Genomic DNA, 10,218 nt, shown 5'->3' on the forward strand with positions numbered 1-10,218 from the left:
CCTGCCCTGCGCCGACACTTAGACCCCCCAAATTAAATTTCCCCCGGTAGTGATTAGATTTCAGTCATGGGGGTGGCACCAACATTGGTTCAGTCACTGCTCTGATTAATAAAGTTAATGAATAAAGTTAATTTCCTCCCAGCTGCAGGGGTCTAAATGCCGGCGCCAGGCAGGTTCAGAAAGCAAGGATATTTTATTAGACAGAGGACAGCCCCTTGCTAATATGTTCCAAAGAGAAGAAAAACTAACAGCATCAAAAGGGTTCCCTATAAAGGAATGCTCATATACAGTACCAATAATAAGTTTGAACATAAATAATATTCCTTTATTTTATTGAAATGTGCTCATTGTAGATTCAGACTGAAGGCAGCAAAATCACGAAGGAACACAAATGGAAACTAGGAGTAAAGAAATACACTTAAAACAAACCAGGATATGTGTTAAACCTTTAGGCTATGTGCCAACAATGCAGAACTGATGCAGATTTTTCCTGAGCGTTTCTGCCTCTCCCTGGCAGAAAAAAAGCATGCGGATTTTACTTGTGTTTTTTCTGCCAGGGAGAAGCGTTTTTGCATGCGTTTTTTCAAGCGCTTTTCCAAGCGATTTTGAGCATCACTTGGATAAAATGCTTGACAAGTTGGTTGCACAATATAAATCCATGCAACTGGCATGGATTTATATTGTGTGACCAACTTATGCTGCTTTAAATGCAGCATGAATAGTAAAAAAAATGAATTAAAATGTAAAAAAACAAAACAAAAAAAAAACCATTACACTTACCTCTCTGGTGGCCCCCGGTCTCCTCTCTGGTGGCGCCCTCGGTCATCGGCATCCCACGGTGTTCTCAAAGGACCTGCGTTGACGTCATTTAGTCAGCTGACAGGTCACGCGACCGTCGACGTCAGCGGTCGCGTGACCATCACATGACTAAATGACGTCACCGCAGGTCCTTTGAGAACACTACGGGACGCCGAGGACAGAGCACGCCACCGGAGAGGAGACCGGGGGCCACCGGAGAGGTAAGTATAATGTTTTTTTTTAATTCTCTTTTTACTATTAGTACCCGAGTCTGGAGGAAAGTTTCCTCTTTTCCAGACCCGGGTACCATCCGCGCATTGAACCGCACAACACACCGCAATTACGCACAATAAATGGTTGTGCTGCGGATATTTCCACAATGATAATCCGCATCAGAAATTTCTGCAGCACATGCGGATTATCATTGGGAAACATGGCAGACAACTTAACAAGCGTTTTTAATGCGTTTTTGTGGCGGAAATGCAGCCACGGAAACGCATTAAATCCGCATCGTGGGCACACAGCCTTATACATCCTCGGCATTGTCTCAAGCAGCTTCTAACTCAAAATGGCAGCAGTGGTAAATGAAGCTTGCTTAGACTGAACAATTCAGCCCTTCATAAGCCAGCACATACTTTGGTTTGTTTCACATGTGCTTTTTTACACTTTGTTTCAATATGTGTCCTTTTGTGGATTTGGTGTCTTAGGCTATATGCCCACAATGCTGAATTTTTCCTGAGCGTTTCTGCCTCTCCCTGGTAGAAAAAAAACGCATGCGGATTTTACATGCGTTTTTTCTGCCAGGGAGAAGCGTTTTTGCATGCATTTTATCATGTGTTTTTTCAAGCGCTTTTCCAAGCGATTTTGAGCATCACTTGGAAAAGTGCTTGCAACTGGCATTGATTTATATTGATTTATATTGTGTCACCAACTTATGCTGCTTTAAATGCAGCATCAATAGTAAAAAAAAAAGAATTAAAATATAAATATAAAATATAAAAAATAAAAAAATAACATTATACTTTTTACCTCTCCGTTGCATCCTTTGTCCTCGGCGTCCTGAAATGACCTGTGGTCGTCATTTAGTCAGCTGACAGGTCACGCGACCGCTGACGTCAGAGGTCGCGTGATCATCACATAACTAAATTACGTCACCGCAGGTCCTTTCAGAACACCGCGGGACGCCGAGGACAGAAGACGCCACCGGAGAGGAGACTGGGGACCACCAAAGAGGTAACTTTAATGTTTTTTTTTTATTTATTTTTTACGTTTTAATTCTTTTTTTACTAATGGTACCCGGGTCTGGAGGAGAGTCTCCTTTTCACCAGACCCAGGTACCATCCGCGCATTGAACCGCATAACATCTGCAAGTATGTATGTATGCAGTTCAATGCAAGTCAATGGCGGCGATTTTGCACAATAACTGGTTGTGCTGCGGATTTTTATGCAATGATAATCCGCAGCGGAAATTTCCGCAGCATGTGCACAGCACATGCGGATTATCATTGGGAAACATGGAAGACAACTTAACAAGCGTTTTTAATGTGTTTTCGCGGTGGAAACGCCGTCGCGGAAAAGCTTTGAATCCGCATCTTGGGCACACAGCCTTAAGTCTAAATCTACAATGAGTACTTTCCAATAAAAAAAGGAAAACCATTGCATAAAAAGGATTCTTCAAACTTTTGATTAGTACTGAGCTTAACCCTTTCATGACACGACGTGACGTATAGGGAAGTCGTATGTTGTGTCTCTCCCTTTGATGAGGCTCCGGCGCTGAGCCTTGATCTTTTCAGGCACATGACAGCTGATCTGATCAGCAGTCATGTGTCTCTAACAGAAGCGGGTGTAATCGTGATCCACACGCGGCTGTTAACATGTTAAATGTTGGTGTCAACCTCTGACAGCGGCATTTAACATGCCCGGGCTGGAAGCGCGTCAATGGCTACGGCCATCGGCGCACCTGTCACATGATCGCGGGGCGCCCATGGGTTGGCCTGCCAACACGGGTTTTGTAGAAGACTGCAGGTTGTCTGCTATGAGCGCCACCCAGTGGCCAGCGTTCATAGTATATGAGCATTTCTGCTACACATAGCAAGGCTGAAACCCTAATATGTTCAGCACAAGCAATCGGATAACCGCAGTTGAAGTCTCCCAAGAAAAGTAAAGATTTCCAAAAATATTTAAAAAAATTAAAGCCATATAAAGTTCAAATCGACACCCTTTTGCGCCATTCAAAATAAAACTATATAAAAAAAAACAAAAAACACATATTTGTGATATACGTATCGGCAGGTTCAGAAATGCCCGATCTATCAAAATATAAAAATAATTAATCCGATCGGTAAACGGCATAATGAGTAAAAAATTCAAAACGCCTGAATTAAATTTTTTTGGTCGCCTCAACATTGCAATAAAAGGGGATCAAAACATTGTATGTACCCCAAAATGGTATCGATAAAAACGTCAGCTCAGGCCACAAAAAATAAAGCCCAAAATCCGGAAAAATGGAGACGCTACGGGACTCAGAAATGGCGACATTTTTGTTTTTTTTTACCAACTTTGGATTTTTTTTCACCACTTACACAAATAAGAACCTATACATGTTTGGTATCTGTGAACTCGTAAAGACATGTAGAATAATAATGGCAGATCACTTTTAGAATTTAGCTAGCATGGTAAAAAAAACCACAATTGTGGAATTGCACTTATTTAAAAAAAAAAAAACTTTGGCACTAGGAATTTTTTCCCTGTTTTCCAGTACACTATATGGTAAATTCAATGATGTTTTTCAAAAGTACAACTTCCTCAAAATACAAGCCCTCACATGGCTATATTGAGGGAAAAATAAAAATATTGCTCTGGGAAGAAAGGGAACAAAAATCAAAAATGAAAACAAAGCAGAAAATTGCCCGGGAGTGAAGGGGTTAAAGGGAAATGGACACATGCTGCCTAATCCGTGGGCAGCATATCTCCATCACTGACTGAATGAACTCAGCCATGTATATTTTACTCTGAAAAGCTGTGTTCTTAGGTTCCCTTTAAGTACAGTACCAAACAGAGAAAAACAAACTTTTACTAGCCACTCGCATCCCTGACATGACAGGCCTTTGCCTATGAGCGCGTACAGCCCTGAATAAGAGCATATAGCCAAAATAGATAGCACAGCACCTGGCTTAGCCCTAGAATGGTCCAGCTGTGCAAAACAGCATATATATGGCTAGAAAAGACACTATCACTTTGCTTTATGCATATTATGTTAATATTAACTTTTACTTTAAGTTAAGTTTAAGTTGAATTCAAAAGTTATATAAATTGTTAATCTTTTATTTCTATTATTCTATGTTGTCAAAATTACTTACAACTCTGAATCTTCCACGACACAGATGAACTTGCGGGGGGGGATGTCTTTACACCCACATGATTTACTGCAGAAACATACAAATCAAGGTCTCTTTTAGTATTAAAAACAAAATAAAAATAACATTTTAACTAATAAAACCATCATGGTGGGGGCATTGTCCTAGCAAATGTGGAGTGAAGACGTGTTCATTGTTCTCCTGGGCCCTAATCCACAACTAATCAGATTGCATTTTACCTAACCAGATGGGTGGCAAAAGAGAAGATAGACACCTACACCATCACAAGACACTACAATTACCATGGAAGGCAGCATCCACCAATTCCTTACTGATACCTCAGATTGCGCTCCTAGATTCAGATGCAGACAGTTCAAGGTTCTGGAGTGTCCATCTCAGTCTCCTGACCTCAATATCATTGAGCCACTCTGGGGAGATCTGAAGCGCACATTTCATGCTAGACAGCCCAGGAATTTACAGGAACTGGAGGCTTTTTGCCAAGAAGAATGGGCAGCTTTACCATGTGAGAACATAAAGAATCTCATCCACAACTACCACAAAAGACTTCAAGCAGTCATTGATGTTAGAGGGGGCAAATCACGGTATTAAGAACTGGGTTATGTGAACTTTTGATCAGGGTCATTTGGATGTTTTTGGTTGTCATTAAGATTTAAAAAGAGAAAACACAGTAGTTTGACAATAAATGGCTTCACCCAACCAATGATGAATTTATGTATCAATGGGGTATTTAAGTACTGATGGTGATGCTTGTGGAATACTGATGGAATGTTCTGGTGATGTATTCATTTAACGATGATCGTTCTGTTGATGCCTTCCCTCATTAAAAATAAAAGAACAATTTAAAATATTTGGTATGTCCACATCCACAAAAGTCTTATTTTGTGCTTACTTTGCCTCTACAGCCTCTTCCTCAATTACTGGCCTTTTTCTTTTTTTCTGTTGCCTTCCTAAAATATATAACAAAACTGATTATGATTCTCATTCATCTCCATATTTACACATTGTCAAAAGCAGCAGTCTCCACCTCTCACCATTGGAAGAAGCAGAACCTATTACACACCATATGGATAAACCTATTGAGACACATACACATTACTCCCAGAGATGCTTTTATGGCATTCCTTTTTAAATCCAGGGTCATTAATATGGAGTTGATCTCCCTTTGCAGGTAATAAAGCTTCCACTCTTTTGGAAGGCTTTCTTAAAAAAAAAATTGGGAATATTTCTATGTTGACTTTTATCCACTCTTCTAGAAGAGCATTTATCAGGTCAGTCGCTGATGTTGGACAGGAGGACCTGGCTTGCAATCTCTAGCTCATCTGATAGAGGTATCTGATGGAGTTGAGGTTAATCAAGTTCTTCCACATCAAACTCATCCAACTATGGCTTATTTGGACTTTCATGAACTGCCTTAAGACAACATATTACAGCAACATGCTGAATTCAGTGAGCTCTTTAGAACAAGCCATTCTTTCACAAATGTTTGCAGAGGCAGACTACATGTTTAGGTGCTGGATTTTATATACCCGTGCCATTGGGACCAAAAGAGAAAACCTGAATTCAATGATTAAGAGGTGACTTTCCATCCTTGTCCATACACTGTAAGGGCTCTTTCACACGTCAGTGTGTCCGGTACGTGTGGTGTCAGTTTCCACACATACCCAAGACACCAAATGAATGGGTCTACGCAAATGTCAGTGTGTTTCCACGTACCGTGTGTCCGAGTGACACACACGTAGACATGTCTGTTTTTGGCCAGCAGCTTGGATCACATGGACCCATTCAAGTCAATGGGTCTGTGTAAACACATACGGCACACGGATGCTATCCGTATGACACGTACCGGAGCCTGGGATCAGCGGTACAGTTAGCGCTGTTCCCAAGTGTCGGGTGCTGAATGCTGCCCTCATCATTGTTCCCTGCTTGCACTGCGATCAGCACCAGCAGGGACAATGATGAATAGTAGTATTCTGCTCCCACAGTGTCCAACTGTAAAATAAAAAAAACTTATACTCACCTGTCCTAGGTGTCCCCCCGCTGTAATCCATGCGAATGATCACACGCGGAGAATGACGTGCTGCAGCGAGCGGGCCCCGGAGCTGCGCTCAGTAAGTGACAGGACACCGCTTGATGAGCTCAGCAGAGGTCCGGTGCCCTCTTGCTGCAGGAGCCATTTTCCCCGGCTCCTCTGTGTGAGCGGTTGCATGGATTACAGCAGTGGACACTTAGGACAGATGTGTATAAGTTTTTTTTTGTTTAATTCTCATTTCTACAGTTGGACACTGCGGGAGCAGACACTTCTATTCTCAAAATTGTCCCTGCTGGTGCTGATCACAGCGCAAGCAGGGAACTATGATGAAGGCAGAGTTCAGCACCCACCCGGTGCTTGGGAACAGGGCTAACTGTACACTGATTCCCCAGCCCCTGTACGTGTGATCCACACACGGACACAGATATCTCCGGTACTGGTGTTTCTGGTACCGGAAATATCAAGACATGTGAAAGAGCCCTAAAGCCTCCTTCACATGTACGTGTTTCCGGTACATGTGGCATCCGGTTTCACATGCACCGGAGACAAGTATCCACACATACCTATTATAATCTATGGTGATCTTCGTATGACCAGTCCATTTTCTCCCGGCTGCATGGATGACAAGGGCCAATACAAGTTTATGGCTCTGTGTAAAACATCCTTGTAACATCTTTGTGCTGTACATGTTTAACATTGCAAAGTATAGGAGAAGCTTTTGAATTGATATTTCTGAAGTCATAGTGGAAAAAAAATGGGTGGCACACGGATGGAACACTGATCCAAAATACTGATGACAATGGTACCAGTATTATATGGATGTGTTAAGGGGGCCTTAGTCAAAGGAATCTATTACACATGTCATCCTTCGAATAACAAACCCTGAACAGGAGGTTGCAACGAGGTAGACATAGAGCTTTTTCCCAGGATAGTGTAACTTTGTCTTTTACTCCATTTCTAATAAGAGCCATAAACTTTTTATATTTCAACATAGCTGCAAGAGGGCTTGTTATTTGCAGAACACCATTTATTTATGAAATAAGTGGAAACGGTGAGGAGAAAAACACTAGTTCCACAAATTCTTATTTGGAGTTTTGCATTAGCTCTGCTCACTTTGTGGTAATGTGGTGGTGATCTGTTAACTTTGTTCTATGGGTCAGTATGGTTACGGGATACCAAATCTATATATTCTTCTTTTGATTTACTACTTAAAAATAAAATAAAACCAATTACAAAAACAATTTGGCTTTGCCGACAATTTTCTGACAGCCATAATTTTTTAAAAAGTGGGCATCCGGCAATCAAGATAACCCTTCGGAAATCTGCGTCCATACTGCACGGTGGGCACATGGTCAATAGAACTGATGGCCACCATGTTGAAGTCTTTTACATGCCACTATCACACTTTAAAGAAGTAAAACTGATGTGAACAGAGACAACTGTAAGGCTAGGTACACACTCTGTTTGTGCTTGACATTGGCCACAGTCAGGATGGGTGTCATCCATCAGCTATAGGGGCGCACTGCAAGGAAAACATACTGTATAGCATACGTTTCTCTGCCGTGGGCTTCTGTGTAGAAAGGCACAGCCCACTGTGATTTGCTTTTCCAGTTTTTTTGCCAAGTTTTTAATTTATTTTTTAACGGTGTTCACTGAAGGGGTTAACTTCAGTTTTATAGATCAGGTCATTTCGACGATAACAAATGTGTACTTTTATTTTTGTTTTTATATAAATATAGTTATTTATTGGCATGTTTATTATTTTTATTTTGTAATTTTTTTTTTTAGATTTTTACAATTTTTTACTTTTTTTTTTTTACTTTGTCCTATAGGATTTTAATTTTTATTACTCTAGATTACTGGTACAACACATTTCAATGCTCCAGCACTGCAATACATTATACCTGTCAGTGTTAGGCAATGTTCACATATTGCGTTTTTGATTCATGTTTTTTATGCAAATTAACCTCTTCACCCCCTGGCCATTTTCAATTTTTGTGCTTTCTTTTTGCTCCCCTTCTTTCTAGAGCCTTAACTTTTTTTATTTTTCTGGCAATATGGCCGTGTGAGGACTTATTTTTTTGCAGGACGAGTTGTACTTTTCAACAACACCATTGATTTTACCCTATAATTTACTGAAAAACAGGAAAAAAAACGTCCAAGTGTGGTGAAATTCCAAAAAAAGTGCAATTCCACAACTGTTTTTTTTTTTTTTTATCTACCATGCTCACTAAATGTTAAAACTAATCAGCCATTATGATTCTCCAGGTCATTACAAGTTTGCAGATACAAAACATATGTAGGTTCGCATTTATTTAAAGGGGTACTCTGGGGAGATAAAAAAAATGTGTACTGTTCCTGCACTCATACACTATAAAGACAAAATGGTCAGTGCAGTTTAATTATCTTTATAACCCTTGCAATTCCACGTGACAGAATCTGCTCCTGACCACTCACCCTTCCCATCCGGGTCATTACATGATACACAAGTGTTCAGCCCCCCCCCCCCCCCCCGTAAGGAACAGCCACCCTGAGAAGAGGGGACATGGCCTGTTCCAGTGCTGTTCAGAGCTCCAGCGCCATGATATCTGTTTGGTTAGTTCAAAAATATGGGGCATGCTCCCTTCTAGCAGGGCTGTGGAGTCGGGAGTCGGTGCCCATTTTGGTGGAGTCGGAATCCGTATAAAATGGACCGACTCCAACTCCTAAAATGTATAATAAATTGGGTACAGTAGTTCAATGCAGTTTGTGGGGAATATTTTTTCATAAGAATTTGGGAAAGTTATGAAATGTCCTATAAATGTCTGTCCTATTCCCCATCTAAGGGTCTAGACTTTTAGCTGAGATTAATCTGTGATACAGTAAATTTATCACTTAAATATGAGCCATGCATGAGGGAGTTGGTGTCATGGAAATTGAGGAGTCAGAGGTTTGGCAAACCGACTCCACAGTCCTACCTTCTAGTAGCAGTCATGTCAACAAGAAGATGCAAACACATGCTCGGCTGTACAACAGGAAAAAATGGACCCCAAAATTTAAAAATTTGTTATGCAATTTATCCTGAGTACACCGATACCCCATATGTGGGGGAAATCCACTGTTTTGGAGCACGGCATGGCTCGGAAGGGAAGCATCGCCATTTGATTTTTTTGGATGTAAAATTTCCTTGAATAATTAGCAGACGCCATGTCGTGTTTGGGGAGCCCCTGATGTGCCTAAACATGGGAAACAACCCACAAGTGACACCATTTTGGAAACTAGACCCCTTAAGGAACTTATCTAGATGTGTGGTGAGCACTTTGAACCCCAAGTGTTTTACAAAAGTTTATAACGTAGAGCCGTGAAAATAAAAAAATCTCTTTTTTTCAACAAAAATTATCTCCTGAGTACGCTGAGGCCTCCATATGTTGGGTAAAACTATTGTTTGGCCACACGGCAGGGCTCAGAAAGGAAGACGTATAATTTTGGAATGCACATTTTGATGGAATGGTCTGTGTGTGTCATATCGTGTTTGGAGAGCCCCTGATGTGCTTAAACCAGGGCTGTGGAGTCGGTAAGCCAAACCTTGGACTTTGACTCCTCAATTTCCATGACACCAACTCCGACTCCATGACTCTGACTCCCTCATACATTGCTCATGTTTAATTGATAAATTTACTGTAGCACAGATTCATCTCAGCTAAAAGTCTAGACCCTGAGATCAGGAATAGGACATTCATAGGACATTTCATAACTTTCCCAAATTCTTGTGAAAAAATATTCCCCACAAACTGTATTGAACTACTGCACCCAATTTATTATATATTTTCGGAGTCGGTCCATTTTATACCAACTCCACAGCCCTGGCTTAAACAGTGGAAAACCCCCACAAGTGACCCCATTTTGGAAGCTAGACCCTTTAAGGAACGTATCTAGATGTATAGTGAGCACTTTGAACCCCAAGTGTTTTACAAAAGTTTATAATGTAGAGCCATGAAAATAAAAACAAAAACACTTTTTTTGAACAAAAATAAT

Source organism: Phyllobates terribilis, unplaced genomic scaffold (genome assembly GCF_046119375.1).
Source record: "Phyllobates terribilis strain yellow unplaced genomic scaffold, ASM4611937v1 Scaffold_362__1_contigs__length_1925733, whole genome shotgun sequence".
Classification (NCBI taxonomy): domain Eukaryota; kingdom Metazoa; phylum Chordata; class Amphibia; order Anura; family Dendrobatidae; genus Phyllobates; species Phyllobates terribilis.